Source organism: Paramisgurnus dabryanus, chromosome 17 (assembly GCF_030506205.2).
Source record: "Paramisgurnus dabryanus chromosome 17, PD_genome_1.1, whole genome shotgun sequence".
NCBI classification, from domain to species: Eukaryota; Metazoa; Chordata; class Actinopteri; order Cypriniformes; family Cobitidae; genus Paramisgurnus; species Paramisgurnus dabryanus.
Window position 1 is genome coordinate 35,861,146 of NC_133353.1, and position 17,851 is coordinate 35,878,996.

At 36.4% G+C, this 17,851-nt stretch overlaps 2 protein-coding genes across 2 annotated transcripts in view; one reads left to right on the forward strand and one right to left on the reverse strand.

The window, feature by feature from the left end:
• Positions 1–523, forward strand: part of eipr1 (EARP complex and GARP complex interacting protein 1) — a 30,948-nt gene extending 30,425 nt beyond the window's left edge. Inside the window, exon 10 of the mRNA XM_065267326.2 lies at positions 137–523. The gene's annotated coding sequence lies outside the window, so the exon portion shown is untranslated. The remainder of the gene's footprint in view (positions 1–136) is intronic.
• psen1 (presenilin 1) overlaps positions 1–17,851 on the reverse strand; it is a 187,453-nt gene that overhangs the window by 56,441 nt on the left and 113,161 nt on the right. The window lies entirely within an intron of this gene.

Sequence of the window (17,851 nt, forward strand, 5' to 3'; positions counted from 1 at the left end):
CACGGCCCTTACTGCTGATTGGCTACAAGTGTGTTTGTCTCTCTCTCTCTCTCTCTCTCTCTCTCTCTCTCTCTCTCTCTCTCTCTCTCTCTCTCTCCATCCAATCACCTCTCATTGCTCTTTTTGATATTTTCAGAATGAACACTCTTGTGTTTCTCATCTGACCTGCAGATGTGGAGAAGAGTGACGTCATACAGGACTGACATCTCTCTGCAGCGGCCGTATCGATACTCTTCATATGTTATGATTTACTTTATGATGTATTGGACCTCACAGACATCAGCATTCGTTTATTTCCAGCAGAGTCCTGCATTCCTGTGTACATTGTTTTTTTGTGTGTGTGTATACGGTTTGGTTCTTTGGGAAATCAGACCCTGAAGATTAATTATGATTATGTGTCTTATCATACATGCTCCAACAAAAGCAATGCTCTGTGGAGCTGTCAAGAAGAGCCCAATTACCCCTGTACTGTATGTTTCCTCTAAAACAGCTTTAATTAAAGAGCCAGACATCTCCAGCTTCATTTTGATGTCCTTCCTCTCTTATTCTTTCCTTATCGGTCTCTCTGCTCCTCCGTGTGTAATTGCGAGAGCTGAGATTTGTGGGTGAGTGTTCATTAAATCGCTCTCCGGCGACAGGCCGTTTTAATTGCAGCTTGACTCTCCACGTCTCAGGCTGCCTGGGGACGGCTGCGGTCCGATCCATCAATAGCGCAATGACTCGTCCGATGCAGAAATGTCAGCGTTGGGCGTCCAGAGCGTTGTTCACGCGTCGCAGACAGATGTCAGTGATGTGAGGAGGTTTGAATGGGTTTGGAGTTTAGGGACTCTCACACCTCTTTTACTCTGAATGGCTCTGTCAACACTCTACAAGCCTCTGTCTCAAACCCATTTTCAGCTGACATGTGAAGTGGGGTGGATATGGAGAGATTTGCATGTAAGATATCCTTCTGATGGGTCTCTGTGACAGCAAAGAGCTTGTGTTAACACATGGTCTTCTGCTCCTAGGAGATTCCTACGGTTTTGGATAAACTGAATCTATTGCTTTGCTTTGTTAAAAGGGATTTTCAATGATAACATATACACCTTTCAATTAATATGTGATCATGTATGCTTCTATACTATAGAGACCACAGCGTGACTTCAACTTATTTGTGTTTTATCATTAAATTGTCATGTATTGGTCTTCTTTCAAGCTTAAGTTGAACTTCATTGTTATGGTGCATTCACACCAACCACGGTAGAGGTGGCAAAATGTGCTACAGTATTCACGCGTAGTTGGACGCTTGAACATTTCAGTTTACTCGCTTCGTTCGGGCGTGAAAGCTGTGCATGAATTTGCGTCATGGGAGGGGCTGCGACTCCACTTAGACTCCGCTCACTTCCTGTAATTACGTCACTACTACTGCAAGGTCCTGATTGGTTAACACGGCGCAGAAATCCGCTGAAGTTCAGATTTTTCAACTTGTGCGTTTCCCGCGGCAACGCTCAAAACACGCAGAACGCGCAATCCGCGCCGCGCGTTTCGCACCATTCCTGCCACGCTGCAGGATGCCTTATTGCGTCTTTGCATTGACTTAACATGTAAATCACTCACGCTTGCCGCCTCTACCGCGTCTGGTGTGAACCCTGCATTATTCTGCAATATGTGTACACTGTCGGAAATAAGGGTACGAAAGCTGTTACTGGGATGGTGCCCTAAAGGTCCTAATATATATCATTTAGGTACTTCTGAGGGACCAATATGTAACTTTGAGCTACTGATATGCACTCTTTAGGTACTTTTTGAAAGGCTACTGTCCCAGTGACCGCTTTTGTAGCTTTATTACTGACAGTAGGCGGTTTCCATCCAAACGTGAAACAAATATTTTCAAAAATCGCAAAAAAAAAAGAAAAAACAAAGAAATGCGAGTTAGGTGTGTTTGCATCAAGTTGTTTGAGCGAATGATGGTGGTATTGGTGGTACTGATACAGCTAGATGATCAGTCACATGGTTTATTTAGCCATTTAGAATGTATTTAGCAAATGCGTTTCCATCTCCTATTATTCGCATTTACACCTTATCGCAAAAGTCAAAAAACGTATAAAGTATATCATAATTACTTTAGTAAATACTTAAACATGCACATACATGCCTTATGCACAAGCATTGGGTTTAAACATGTAACAGCAGATAAAGACACTTAGTGTAATTTTACAGGGAGACAAAAAGTGCAAAAATAAACACCTATAAACCTGAGAGAAATCAACTAATCTGAGATGATGCTGTTACCATGGAAACAAAAATCATTGCACTTAGCAACAACCGCCCACTCCCATAAAGCATTGCGAATTATGTATAGTTGTATAGTTTCCCTACATGCTTAAATTACTTAAAATAAGTAATATTAGGGCCATATTATATCACCTGATTTGGTACATGTTTGAGCAGAGTTTAAAATTCTGATTTGTGTCATTTTTCTTATAAGAAAACATTTGCAGATGATTGTTTCAGCACCGGTTTATCTTATTCGTGGAAGATGCTGTTTGTTGTTAAGCACATCACATACTGTAACAGTACAGTGTCCTGGTTGTTTTCAACATCGCTTTATGCGGTCGGTGTCCTGGTTGTGTCCATTGACTGCCACACATCTTTGTAAAATGGTTCTCTGATTTAATTATGCGGGTGTAATCTCTGTGTGGTTGGATCTCACATGCCTCCAGTCATGTACGGTATTTCTATCTAGTATTTAAACAGTTTTAAATCTATTGAATATATTCAATATTAAAACTGTAAGGTCACTGTCGGGTAGTTCCCAGCAGGCCGGGCCAATATTGGATTCAGGTGCTCGAATGAAATGAAAGTAGATTTTTCAGAAATAATTTATTGACGTCTCTTCTGCAGGAGAGCGGCCTTTGTGAAGCTCATGTGACAATCACAAGATCTTTAATTATTATTCATAAATAAAAACCTTAAAATGAACAGAATGCACAAACTGAAGGAACAGAAAATAATCACGGGACATTGCTGACCTTATAGAGAATATACTGTACTGTAAAATAACCATGTTTGTGAACTAGAAGCATCCATCACCATTAACTTCATCCCTGTAGTTGATCATTTCATCACTTAAAACTCATTTTTGGGCATCATAATAGCACTTGTAATAGTTTTCCCTGTGACAGTAATTTATTAATGCTTTAAAACAGCTGAAATGTTACTGTACACCCTCACCTCATTCAGTATACACAGATCGATGAATATGCAAATTAGTCTCCGCCTCTACTCAGTCACACAGCTCTGACGATAGATATGCATATGCAAATTAGTTCCCACCTCCACTCGTTCGCACCACTTCAGACCATAGATATATATGTAAATAGATGCTACATTCTGCATTTTCAGACACATAACTGCGAAGTCCGGTCTCAAACTATGAAAATATAATGATACATTTTTGTTTAGCGCTAATGTTAAAAAGTTAAAGCATTCACACTGCATGTGTGAGCATCACAGAAATAAAGCTGAAGCAGCAGTCCAGCAATCGTATCAGCCATAGACTATGCAGCATCTATACATAATATCTATGGCTCGAACTACTGATCCTCTCATTCAACTCTAATGATGTGATTGGTTACAGGTTTGTGACGTATGAAAGGCGATTTTAAACCACAGGAATGAGGTTGTCTTCGGAAAATTCCAATTTTATGGAGAAAATACTCAGCAATGGTGAATGATGAATTTTCACATGGTTTGTTTTTTAAACAGCTAAAGCGCAAGAAACATTCAATTCAAATCTTTCTATGGCAGGAAGACAACTTCATAATTACATTTTCCACGTTTTTATTTTTTTATTTGATTGACTTACAAATCATGGTTATAATTTTATTGTTACTACTCCTTGAAATATTTTTTGTTTATTTTAAATTAAAAATATTGTTATGGATTGCAGCTTTTATGTTAATTGTTAGACTGCCTCAAAGATGTCGCAAATTTCGGTAATGTGTGCAAAAATGTCAAACTTATTTGAAATTAAAAACCAAACTAACAGCTAGCCCTGCCGAAACACATTTTCTGAAGGTTAACCGCCTGCTTTCACTAATATTTCATTGTAAGAGTTTCCCTCTGTTTGTCTGGGTACAGATACCGTAGAGCTCAGCATTCATAGCAGACGCCGGTAACATAAATCCTATACAGTTTTCAGTGGATGTCGGGAAATGGTACACAAATCTGTATTCATATCCAGAGCATTAGTTGTTTCTTTGCAGTGAATGTAGACAGCTACTTTGAGAGATAAATGATACACAGATGGAGCGAGAGATCGCTGATGTAAGGCACACGTTCAGTCCTGTGTGTTCTCCTGTGATAAAACCAATCAAGTGCGCTACTCAATCCTCATCTTTGTCTATTACTTGCATTTTCTCATAAAACACAATGGCTCCGGCTATTAAAACGAGTGTGATCTAGTCTCTGAGCAAAGCTTAAAGTGCTACGCTTCTTGCCTTTGTTGTTGCTTTCATTGTGCTGTTTTAAAGGAACAATTCACCCAAAAATAATAATTCAAATTTAACTATGGGGCTGTTTATATCTGGCATTAAGATGCATTTTGGTCGATCAGATAATAAGTGGATAAGAGAGACACATTCATGTTTACACCTGGTATTTTAATCCGTCTCTCTTTCATCCACTTTCGACCGCTTCTGTCCTTATTACTTTGAAATGCCGGGTTTAAAGGTCTGAGTCTGCCGATTGTGTTGTTTGTAAACATGTTGCACAACATTTTGTACCTATGTAAGAGCTTTCTCTGATATTTCAGAGCACTCGCTTGCAAAATGAAACAAAAACTAAAAGGCGGAGAGCAGCCGCTTCAGTTTTATCAATGAAAGCCTAGAGATTGCGCTGAACACCGTGGGTTTGTGCTAGAAGTCAGGTCTGGTGTAAAACATTGTGCTTGGTACATCACATTAGATCAATAGGCAGTGGATCTTTTGTGGCTGTTCGAACACATTTGGCCACATGAGCGTCTACAACACAAAAGCAATCTGGTCGAATTTTCGTTCACACCACGTTTACACCTGTATTGTGTGTGTTTCACTTGTGATCCGATCGACCAAAATGCATCTTAATACCAAGCCTCTTTAAGACATGAAGAGCCAACCAGATCTCATGGCAACTTAGCTATTTTTATGAGGTGGTGATTTTGTATTAATTTGTATAGTGTGAATTGTACATAAAAAAGTGCAAGAATAAAGGTGAGTCACATGGGGAAAGCAGTTGTTTTAAAAGACATGTATTAATACAAATTAACCACCAATTCACTGAAATATGAACTAGTTTAGCATGAAAACCACATTTCCTAAAATCCAAAGATATTGGATATAACAAGATTAAGCACTGCTACTATGAATGTGGCAAAATGCAACATTCATTATGGCCGCTCTAGAGATATAAGCCCCGCCTTTCAATTTAAAGAACCAATCATCAATCGATAAAGACAATTCACAATATGGAATAAAACATTTGGTTGATATCAGGTTTAATTGTTGGTCAGAAATATGTTGTGTAAATTTAATTTTAGCACACATATGTCTTCGTGCATTCAAGTAGCTGGGACTTTAGTCTTTCATGACTAAAATAACACTGCAAACATGGCGTCTTCTTAAAAGAGACTTTGTAAAAACGTACTGTTAGTTAGGGTACTGTTCTGCTATACTAAGGTGCACATTGCTTTTACAGTATAAGCACAGTGTTTGATGCTATTAATCTCAGATCTATGTTGTGAAGGCGATAATGTCATTGAATTACATTCTGTTCTTCGTGAGTAAATAATGATAAAATAAAGTAAAACTCAGCATGTAAGCCTTGACTTTTTGAGTTGTGGTCATGTTATTTCAATGCATATCGGTATCGGTTATAATAAAGCTTGACTGCACAATTTCGTTTGTATATCACCACTCATTCATCTGCTTGCTATTATTCTCTGTGGCAGCACAAGAATGATAAAATACCAAGATCAATTTCACATCAATTACACACCACAGCACAAACCTTTGCTGCTTTGTTGCATTAGCGCTAAGAACCTTGCCGTCTTCGTCAGTAAATGAAAAGGAGATAAAAACAAAATGAAATTGCCCAATACATTTATCTTTTTTAATAACTTGAATACACATTCACATGAACACTTCTTAACTCATGAGCAGATGTTTTTTATACTTATTGTATGGAATTACATGCATAATGATTACTAAGTATGCAAACATGTACATTGTTTACTGTTATGAAAAGTGAGCTAAGTAATGTAGCTTTTATTTCGTGCCTTGAGCACGAATGTCTTTTTTATACATTTTTATAAATAGTTTTTCGTGTCTATTACACAACTTTCTTTTTCATTTCATTTTATGTATTGTTTTCTCATAGTTTTTTCCTATTTTGTTACCATTGTCACTTGGGGTTGGTATTAGAATCAAATTCTGTTACATTTTTAGACATCCTAACCCAAACCCCAACTCCAGGCGAAAATAGTTTTAAAAGTGGAAGAAAACATTTAGAAACCAATACATAAAGTACTGAATTTCGTGCCATGGACACGAATAAATGAATTAAAATTTTAATGAGTATAACACAACTTTCTGTGAGATCATGTTGGGTCTATATTAATGACTATATTAGTGTCCACAACAATGTTGTTATATTAATTCACTCACACTTAGCAGAATTCATACAAATCATTGATCTTTAACGCCATTATTGTATATTTAATTTAATAAAATTGTTTGAAATTGTTAATATTTTCATATTTAATAATGTAATAATTGGTAAAAAGCTGCTTTGAAACAATATAAAAATTCAAACCTAGCTCTTTAAATTCAAAGTGATTTGATTGGCTGTCAATGGTTTATAAAAAAAAAAAAAACGCTCTGAAAGTGATCCCAATGATATTGTTCATAGTGTGAATGGGCCTTTACCCCTTGTGTTGGTTAAAACGTGTTCAAAATTTGATATCATTTATGGGCTTTCACCAACACGTGAACACATAATTGGCTCTGGAATGCAGTAATTGCTTCCATTTCTCATGTCGGCTACATCCAGCGATATCTCCTCTGAGGACTGAGCTAGATGGAGAGCATCTTGTTCTGGGTTACAACAATTGATCGCTTTCACACAGGATTCCTGCATTGGCTACTGTTCCTCATTTTGTAGACTGGAGGTCTGCTGTGTTTAAAGGTTCACATTTAGTCTAATGAATATAGAAGACAGTGAACACTTCTCTCCATGTCCTTCTTCATACTATACACTGCAAAAAAAATTCTTAGTATTTTTGTCTTGTTTTGTCTAAAAATTCTTAAATTGTTCTAGCAAAATGACCCAAGAAAATTAGTCTAGTTTTTAGACCAAAAATATCAAATTAAGCGATTTTGTGCATAAAAATCTGCCAATGGAGTAAGCAAAAAAATCTTGAAAAATTTTCTTAAACACTAAATTCAAGAACAATTTGTTTACACCATTGGCAGATTTTTTTGCTTGTTTTATGCACACCATCACTTAAATTTGATATTTTTGGTCTAAAAACTAGACTTATTTTCTTGGGTTGTTTTGCTCATCAAGAAAAAGCATCTCAATTTAATTTATTTATAGACATTTTTGCTGAAAACAAGACAAAAATACTAAGATTTTTTTTCTTGAAAATAAATTTTTGCAGTGTGCTTATTCATGTGTGGCACTGATATTGAAGAGCATGTTGGAACCCCTGACCCCCTTTACTTAGCTTTGCCTAAAGCCCACAAAATATTTATTCCTACAGATCAGTTTCTTCCAGATGCTGATTGTTTTTTAATGGACAAGAGGTTTTAATTGTTATTTGGGACCTGAAATGCCAGGCTTAACTAGACTCTAAAAAATACTGGGTTGTTTCAACCCACTGTTTTGGTGACTTCTTTTTTCGAGGGCGCACAATGCGAAGTTCGTCACAACATGTATGTAGCCCGTCATGTGTGTGGTTCCTCAATTCAATATAAGTGTTTGGCGCGTGGAGTGATCCTATGTGCATCATGTGTCTTGTGAAAGTAAGTGCCTGCTGCAGATGCATCTAAAGGGTTTATGATAAAAGAGACGCTCATGTTTGCCAGATACTCGCATCATCTCATGCGTAATCAGAGTTTATCGTTAAGGGAGTGTCTTGCGTGTATTTTGTGAACGTGAGCATCTCTTTTATTAGAAACGGTTTTGATGTGTCTGCAGCAGGCACTTATTTTGACAAAACACATGATGCACATGGTTTACATGACACATATTTTGAAAACAGAAGCAACACATATGACACTCCGAACACTTATTTTGAATATGCGCCTCCTCAGATAAGCAGTCACGAGCCGCCACTGATTTAAAAACACCTTTCACTGACATATTTTAACATACAGTATATCAGTGCCATTGTTTTGTCTCAAGATGCACACTAGTAATGTTTTTTATAAGGTATGTTTGAAAAAACTACTTTAATATCCTAATATAACTAAGACCTTGCCCTGGATAAATCTAAACCCTGTCCAGGAAACCACCCCTATATGTGTCAGATGAAATCTGACAGTTCAGTGTGCCGTCTTTAATTCAGCTGTGTTTGAATAAAACAACTGTGTCTCACCTACCAAGATTAGCTGTCGCCAGAGAGACCCGAACACTCCGGAAACAATTTCTGCTTATTGTCGTATGATAAACCTACCGCTATAGCTACCCAACCTACCCGACTTTTTTTGCTGTTTAGTTGTAACCCAGACAGCAGATGAATCCGGGCCAGATTTGCACCCAAGTCGTCAGCTCCAGTGCGGATCCGGCTCGTTGCACTCAGCTGTCTGGGAAAAATCAATGATACAGACACCTCCAAAAACTACAAAGTGACAAACTGTTTTGTTCATTTGGAAAGCCACTGCTATATTTCTATTTTAAATGCACAAAATTTCTGTGCCGATATGGACATTTCAAATTAGTATGTCATGAAATCCTAAAATCCATACAAACTGCAGTCCTATCGTCACTGTCACCCAATTTAAAGTAATCACAAAGTACTGTATGAGTTCCAATGAATTTTTCTGGTGATAAATAAAAATGCTTTTATCTGCAAATACCGATTATAAGCCGATATATATCATATATACAATGATGTCACTAACACTGCATTAAAATAAGATAAATCTTTTGTGAGCTGTATTTCTGTAGTCTTTTCCTGATATTCATCCACGCACTGAAGCGCTGGAATAGCCAGAGTCATGCAGGACAATCACAACATACTTGGCCAAGACGATTTAATATTCTGTTTACTGCCATACAAGACTTGCTTTACATGCTCTCATTTGCATTTTTAGTTGCTTTTACTGTTTTATGCAGGGCAATTATTCAAGTGTGTTGTCATGTTGTCGTATAAAGCATCACGCAGATCCAAATGTAATTGATGCAGTAATAATTCAAACACATTCAGTCTGAACAGAGTATGAATGTTCCTCCCACACTCGAGGAAATCACATCAAGCGCTTAATTTCAGAGCGTGCACGATCGACCATTTCATCCCCTTCGTTCCTCGTCTCTCGCTGGAGTTTGTTATTACCTCTATCTAAAGCCACTCGGTCCATGATTCAGGAATTAGTAAAGCCTTCACAGATGGAAGCTGTGAGCTATAATAAGAAGTCGTCCCACCCTTTGCCGTTCGCTGCTCCTGTGTGAAGTCTTTCTTCTGCTTGGAGTGACCTACATAGCCATCACAACGCTGTATTTGTGCTGTAGTTTGCATTTTTGGCGAGGGCGGGTCAATACAACTGCCATCTATAAAGACGTAGAGATTATTTGAGGTTAGATGTGAAGCTTTTGGGGATCTGCTGCAGTTTGTTTTTTGCAGAGTAATTGATCATTTAGAAAAGACTCAAGTCAAATTTATTTATACGGCGCTTTTTTACAATGTTGCATTATTTCTTAACAGCCTTAACATTAAAGAAAAGAAACTACAGAAAATGTGATGATTATTAAACATATAGAGTTGAATAGGCCTATATAGTGTTTGCAAAATCTGGTGTCCTCATAAATTCCTTAAGTCTTCATTCTTTGACTATCAAACATTAATTCAGTTAATATATCAGGGTTAACACTTTATTTTGATAGTCCACTTAACCTAACCCTAACCTATTCCCTAACCCTTACAGTCTATGAATACTCTAATGACAGTAAGTTGATGTATAGTTGCAAATCAATGAAAGTTAGTTGACATGTAGTTATTTATAGTTAATATAATGTCCTAAATGGACTATCAAAACAAAGTTCAACCATATCAGGCATCATATTAAACTAGAAATTGGAAATGGAAAACTTTTAGGAGAATCTTTTTTACATGAATGCAATATAATCTACATAACTATATTATCAGTGGTGTATAAAGACCTTACATATTGAACTGTATTGTTTTTATTACCTTAGTATGAGACGTTTTTATCTGCATAAACTGCAGCTCCCCTGTCGCCATTTTGCACCGCCACACTGCCAAAAATTATTTTCAAGAAAACATTTTCTTACTATTTTTGTTTTCAGTAAAAATATCTAAAAATTAAGATCCTTTTTCTTAATGAGCAAAACGACCCAAGAAAATAAGTCTAGTTTTTAGACCAAAAATATAAAAAATATAATATATAATTTAAGTGATTTTGTGCATAAAACAAGCAAAAAAAATCTGCCAATGGGGTAAGCAAAAAAAATTTCAAGAAAAAATCAAGAAAAATCTGCTTACCCCCAGTGGCGTGTTTACCCACCACGCAAACCATGCAATTGCATGGGGCCCCGCGGGCTTGGGAGCCCCTACTAGCCACAAGGTGTGCGAAAGTATGTTATGTTTATTCAGACCCAAATCTAAGGTACGGATAAAGCACGCGCAAGCGAGAGATTTGCGAGTATGTCCGCAGTAAAATATTTGCGCACATCCTTGCGAGGGCACATATAGGCTACTTCATGAGCAAAACTCTACGGGAAAGCGCACCTCTGCTTAGCGTGCACAAATCCAGCCACACAAGTGCTGGAATGAGCGCTTGCTCGACTCTCTCTATGCTCTCGTAACTGCACAACATTCACTCAATGGTCAAGTTTACTTTAAAGACTTTGGGCTTCACACCTGTGATTGGTGGTTTGTTTGATCAGTGACATGCATCTTTTGTTTCACGTTCCTAGAGGTATAAACGTGATAAAGACACGCAGGGGTTTAAATCACATCGAAAATACATAAATCATATTCTGTATCTCATCATTGTCATTAAAATCTCATATATGCTTGTTGTATCTCACAGTAAGTTTGTTTTTGCAATATAAACATGAGAGTTATGTCATTCCAATCCATAAATTCAAGCAATAACCAACTTACATTGTTGTTTGCTTGTGTTTGTTAGTTCAGTTGTTAGATCAGTCAGAATCATGTATCATATATACTGAATATTATGGTTGTGCAATTCAAATAAAAAACCTTGGGCAATGCTGGGGCATGGGGGGCCCCGGTTCTTGGACTTTGCTTAGGGCCCCCAAAATGGTAAACACGCCACTGCTTACCCCATTGGCAGATTTTTTTGCTTGTTCTATGCACAAAATCACTTAAATTATAAATTATATTTTTGGTCTAAAAAATTTGACTTGTGCTCATCAAGAAAAAGCATCTTAATTTAAGAATTTTTTTTATATTTTTACTGAAAACAAGACAAAAATACTAAGAAATTCTTTTCTTGAAAATCTTTTTTTGCAAATGAATGTCTTACTTAGTATTTTTGTCTTGTTTTCTAATAAAAATATCTAAATATTCTTAAATTGAGAAATATTTACTTGATAAGCAAAGTGGCTTAAGATGTTAAGTCTTGTTTACTGAAATAAATTATGAAATTTAAGACGTTACGGCTTGGAACAAGTAAAAATAGTGTGTTAAGAAAAATCACTTAAACTGAGTTTATTGAATTAAATTGAAACTGGAATTAAGTTTCTTCTTCTTACCCCACTGGCAGATATTTTTCCTTGTTTAAGTAAAGCTCTTGATTTTCATCATTTATTTCAATTAACAAGACTTAATATCTTAAGCTACTTTGCTTGCAAGTAAATGTTTCTCAATTTAAGAATGTTTAGATATTTATACTAGAAAACAAGACAAAAATACTAAGTAAGATATACATTTTTTGGACAAAATGCTTTATAGCTTTATAGAGTTGTCTCAGACGATGACATGTTTGTCCTGTGGCGGCTGCCGTAGCTTCACTATGCATTTTAAAAGGGAGGCATGAGTGGTGGACTGAGCCGTTGATCTTATTAATGAGCACCACTCACCTACAAAACTGAAACAGTGATATCGTTGAAATTGTAGTTGGCCAGACCATTATGATAAAAGCTATATTAACAGCAATGACAAAATGCTAAACTAATGTCAGTAAGCAAGCTGAAGAAATTGAACTTCTAAATCTCTTGTGTAATTGGGCATACAGTGTAAGTCCTTATATGGGCACCGGAATAGCCAACGCACACATACACCAGCCAAGACCTGACAGAAAATCAAATTCACCAATAGTGTAACTTCCCAAAGTACCCAGCCCTATGGAAACAATGTATATAGTTTGTTTATCCAGGATAGCAGCGGAGTGATGCATGGGTCTTTGTTTAACGCTGGAATTTGTTGAAATGGGGCAGTCCCAACCGGATCATGAGTCGCAGGCGGTAAGTAAAACTGCATCAAATGTCTGTGTTTTGTTGGCAATCGGTCAAAGTAAATAGGTGTATAATAATAATGAGTTTTAATTATATTTTGGATTAAAATAAGTTATTAATGAGTTATTCACAGTTATGTAGGAAGTCAGTTGCTCAGGTGAAGCTTTAGTAATTGTCCAAAAAAATATTAATGCTGAATGACACAATTAAAGTTTTTTTCCAAATTAAATATGACATTTTCCTTTAATTGAATAAAGGTTTAAATTTACCAGATTTGTATTTAAAAAAAAATAATTATCATTGAAAATGTTTAGAGATGATGTGGATGGAGGGTGTCTAAAGCTCTTCAGGTGTATGCTGGTGTTTCAAGGAGCATTTTCTGATTTTAAACTACGCATCAATTTCCAGAATTAAGGTAAATTCATTATAAATTAGATGTGTACATATTAATTACATATTTTACATATTGTTTCTGTTTACTTTGTTCTTCAGAAGCAGCTTTCACTGAGAAGACAACAAAAAGCAGATAGCATGAAATTATTGTCATGGCAACCAGATACAAGACATTGAAAGCATCAGCCCAATCATCTTCCAGAAGCAGCTTCCATTCTTTGTACAGTATATGGTACCAGAGATGACAGCTAGAAGATGGGTGAGGATGATAAGGAGATACCTCATGAAACCAGTACTGCCCGGACAGCCTCATATGATGTATGAATCTCTTATAAAAGCGCATGATGATGCTGTCATAGGTTTAGTTTTGGGTCCAGCGATCTGTTTACTGTTAATAAAAGTTCATGTTTCTAGACTCTCAAAACAATCCCATAAACCACAGCAAGGATAAACGTCCTCTAATCCTGTGTGTCCCAAACAACCGCTTGATTTCCATGGCTGTGTCTTTATCCCTCTGAATGAATCTGCATTTCTATACACACACACACACACACACACACACACACACACACACACACACACACACACGAGCTGTGTTTAGCACTCGGCATGACTTCACCGGGGATTAATAGGACTGGAGATTTCAGACGGGTTCTGTCGAGTAAATGAGCTTACACCTAAGCTAACTAAAAAGATTCTTATGAATATTAATACGAGATGGTTCAGTACGTGAAATGAATGCATGCTAATGTAGGATTTCTCTGTGCACAAGCAACCAAAAGCCACACAAGTCATTGTGTTAATTTCACATAATAAACATAAAGTTATCTACTGAGGGTGACAGTATTTCTCCAGCACCAGCACCTAATGGAATCATTCTTCAGATTTTTGACGTGTATCGTACCGTCTCGCTTTTTATTCCAGGAGCGCTATACTCCTATAAATGGTTTTTGGGATATGAGCGGAAAGTCAAATATCGCTTGCATATTTCAGAAGCATTAATCTGAAAAGCGACTCACAAAACACTTTACTCAATCACAAAAGTTTGAATCGCATTACTTTTATTCGTACTGTAGGTGATTTTGTATGCAGCATATCTGCGGCGTTCAGTGTCAATGTGCTTTGGGTCGGGTGACAATGTTGCTGAGGTTGTTTTTAAATGTATTGCTTTGTAAAGCCAGTGGAGGACTCTTACCTGTAATATACAGTAAAGGATGGTTGGGATGTATTGGAAGTTCTGACGTGCCTTTGGGATTTAATACTAAATCAGAATTTTCACATCAAATTCGACTTCTGCAGGCATACAGAAACTAATATTCTAATGTCATACAGGATTTTTATGTATAAATTAATGTAATGTTTGACTATAGCACCTATTTTATTTTTTCAACACTGAAAAAAATGATTAATTCAATTTACAATTTTTTTTTAAGATAAGTGGTTGCAATCAATTTATTTAAGCTACATTTAAACAAAAGTTTTTTGTTATGTTTTGCTATTCTAATTTTTTGTTTAAATGTAGCTTAAAAAATTGATTGCAACCACTTACTATTTATTTTTATTTATTTTTTTTTACCTTAAAATATTTAGTAAATTGGATGAATCATTTTTTTCAGTGAAGGGTAGAGAGAGAGATTTGTTGTGTGGTTACTTTAACTCATTCCACCCCAACATTTTTTTCACAAGTTTAACAAAATGCCTTATATTAAATATGGGTAGGTTTCTTCAAAATACCAAATTTTGAGCAAAAAGCTGAAATAATTGCATTTTTGTAAATGAATTTTGTAAGAGATCAGATTCAAAATGATGATCAAAACATACATGAGTTTAAAATGAATTAAATTAGTTTTTGCTTCATTTTTTTTGTAAATTGGGTAAGAGCACCATCTAGTGGGTAATAGCAGAAATACAGATTACCATAAAAACTCATCAGGAAAGCATCATTGGCAGGGAAATGTTTTCTCTTAAAGGTGCAGTGTGTAAAATTTAGTGGCATCTAGTGGTGAGGTTGCGCATTGCAACAAACGGCTCAGTCCACTGCTCACCCCTCATTTTTAAAATGCATAGAGAAGCTACGGTAGCCGCCACCGAAAAAACATGTCATATTCGTAGACAAGTTAGTAAAAAAAGTTTGTCCGTTAAGGGCTTCTGTACAAACATGTATGTAGATAGAAAAGTCTCATTCTAAGCTAATAAATACATAATGGTTCATAAAAAGGTCTTTATACACCCCTAATGATATAGTTTTGTATATTATTTTAATCCTTCTAAAAATTACACACTGCACCTTTAATTGATGAGATAACTTATCAATGGCAGGGAAAGAGTTAATTCCCAGCATGCTTTGCTCTCAGGACAAATGAAGACAGTAAATGTTTAAATATTTTTTTATAATTTGTCAAACAAAAGCATGGAAAGTTAGTTGGCTCAACACAAATTGAATTGTTGTGTACATACATGCATGTAACCAAAATCTTTGTTAAACAATGAATCGCCAAAAAAGCAAATTGCTGTATGCAGTCTGTGATGTAAAAATATTTTTTGTGCATGTCTGATAAACATTTTATGAAAGAGATTCACATACAAAGTACTGTGCAAAATTCGTAGGCCACCATGCCATTACATTTGTTGTTTTTGCAATGGTATAATGAGCATATATAATTATTTCTCAGTCTCTTTATTAAAATACAACCCGAAAATACAGGAAATCTGTATAATATGCAATACTGTTTAATATCATAAACAACACTTATATATGTCTTGCTATAATCTGAAGGGACAGCTAGTGAAGTATGGAAGATGCAGCTAATGTTTTAAAATTGCCTTTGACATAATGAAAATGCACAGATGAAACAAAAGTAATCTCTCTTAATACACATCTTTCATCCTTGTTACTGGAATGACATCTCAGAAACAGCTCAGGCTGTCATTTATAGTTTTTCTTTATTAACGTTCATGCATTTCGCAGCCCCTTTATGCAAGCAACTTTTAATGTTTAAAATGTATATTTAATGTAGCCTATATAAGTATACATTTTTATTAGTATGAGTGCTCCATAAGAATTAAACTCTGGACCTTTGTGTTATAATTGCAAATATTTTGGGACGAAACATCTAAAATTGGGCTTAATGTGAAAAATATTCTGGTGTGCTGCGTGTTATCTTGTTTAGTGGCAGCAAACATCATCTCTAAACTAAGCTGAACGCATGCATGCATATGGAGAATTCCTGCATCCTTTGATGTTAATATTGTGTGATTCAGAGCACCGAGCTCATCGTCTCATCAGCGAGAAGCAATTCACAGCATTATTCTGAACATCATAACTTTTTAAATATCTTTTGCTTTCTCCAATAATATACCTTCCCAATACTAAAAATATGAGTGAAATATATTTCTCTCATAAGAAGGATATAAGTTATGTGCCTTTCTGCCGGAGGGGACAGCGGGTAGATGCCGTAGACAAAGAAAAGCAGCGGTTTGATAACACGGTACAAGTCGAACTAATCGGGATGAATCTACACGTTATTACGGAAGTGGAAAAGAGCGTTCTGTCTTAATCTACACTCCTGCAGCTCATGAGACTCTCTAACTCTCCAAATTGTGCCATCTATCACCCCGTATATCGCTTTTTTCACCGTCTCTTCTTCTCTGCTTCTTTAGCGGGGTGGCAGAATGTCAGAGGATTGTTCAATTATCAAGGGAGCCGAACAAACAGGGCTCTTTCTTCGAGGTGCTAATAACCAGACCTCATATTTTCCTTCCCCCCCTTCAGTTTATTCTTTACCCTTTCTACAGTTTCTCCTCATCCCGCTGCTGGTGGACTCGTGCTGCGCTCTCATTATGCTGGGTGATAATTATGTGGGAGACAATGGCGACTGATTCGAGGGCGGCAGGCGTGGGGCAGGATGGAAAGAGTTAATTTCACACCTACAGCATGCTTTAATTAAAGAAATGAGAAAGGTAAACACACCTGTCATTGTGTGTGCATGTGTGCATTTGTAAAGTGCAGATGAATACACACGAGTCGGGTGCAAGGTTCATGTATGCATCTTACACTGTTTTAATGCTGTTTTATTTATAACTTGGTACAAATAAATGAGATTTTCGTGCTCATGATCTTTCCTGTGGTGGTTGTGAATTGTGAATGCATTGCGTTAGAAGCACAAAGATCATGGGTTTGATCCTCATGCTGATAAAATGTATAGCTTGTAATGCACTGTAAGTTGCTTTAGATAAAAATGTCTGCCAGATGCATAAAACACATTATATTAGGTTAAGCTGTCCATTAGCAGCTGATTGGCTGGTATGGAAATCTGACTTCTTGCTTATAGGAAACATAAATGTTTTTGAGCCAATCAGCAGATCTATTAGTGTCATGTGACTAATCACTCTAGAGGAGGAAAATCTTAATTGACTTTTCACTAAGCCAAGCCCGAAAACCGCAACAGGCCAATTGTGGTTTAGGAATCGTATCTAGGTGCGGGAGGTCTGTCAAGCTTTCGAGCGAGGAAAACATGCCGAATTGTCCGTATGGATTGTGAAATCTGATTCCCGGTATCGTCAAAGTTTGGACAGGGTGGAATTTTCATTTTTGGGTGAACTATCCCTTTAAGAAATTCATGAAATACCAAACAGATCATAAAAACCTGCATTAATTCAATTTGTTTTATCTGTTTTTGCCAGTTAGTTAAAGAAATCAATTTAATGGACCTTTTTCAAATAAATATAGGATGTTATGTCTCTTTGGCTGTACACAGACACTTTTAGTCATCATTAT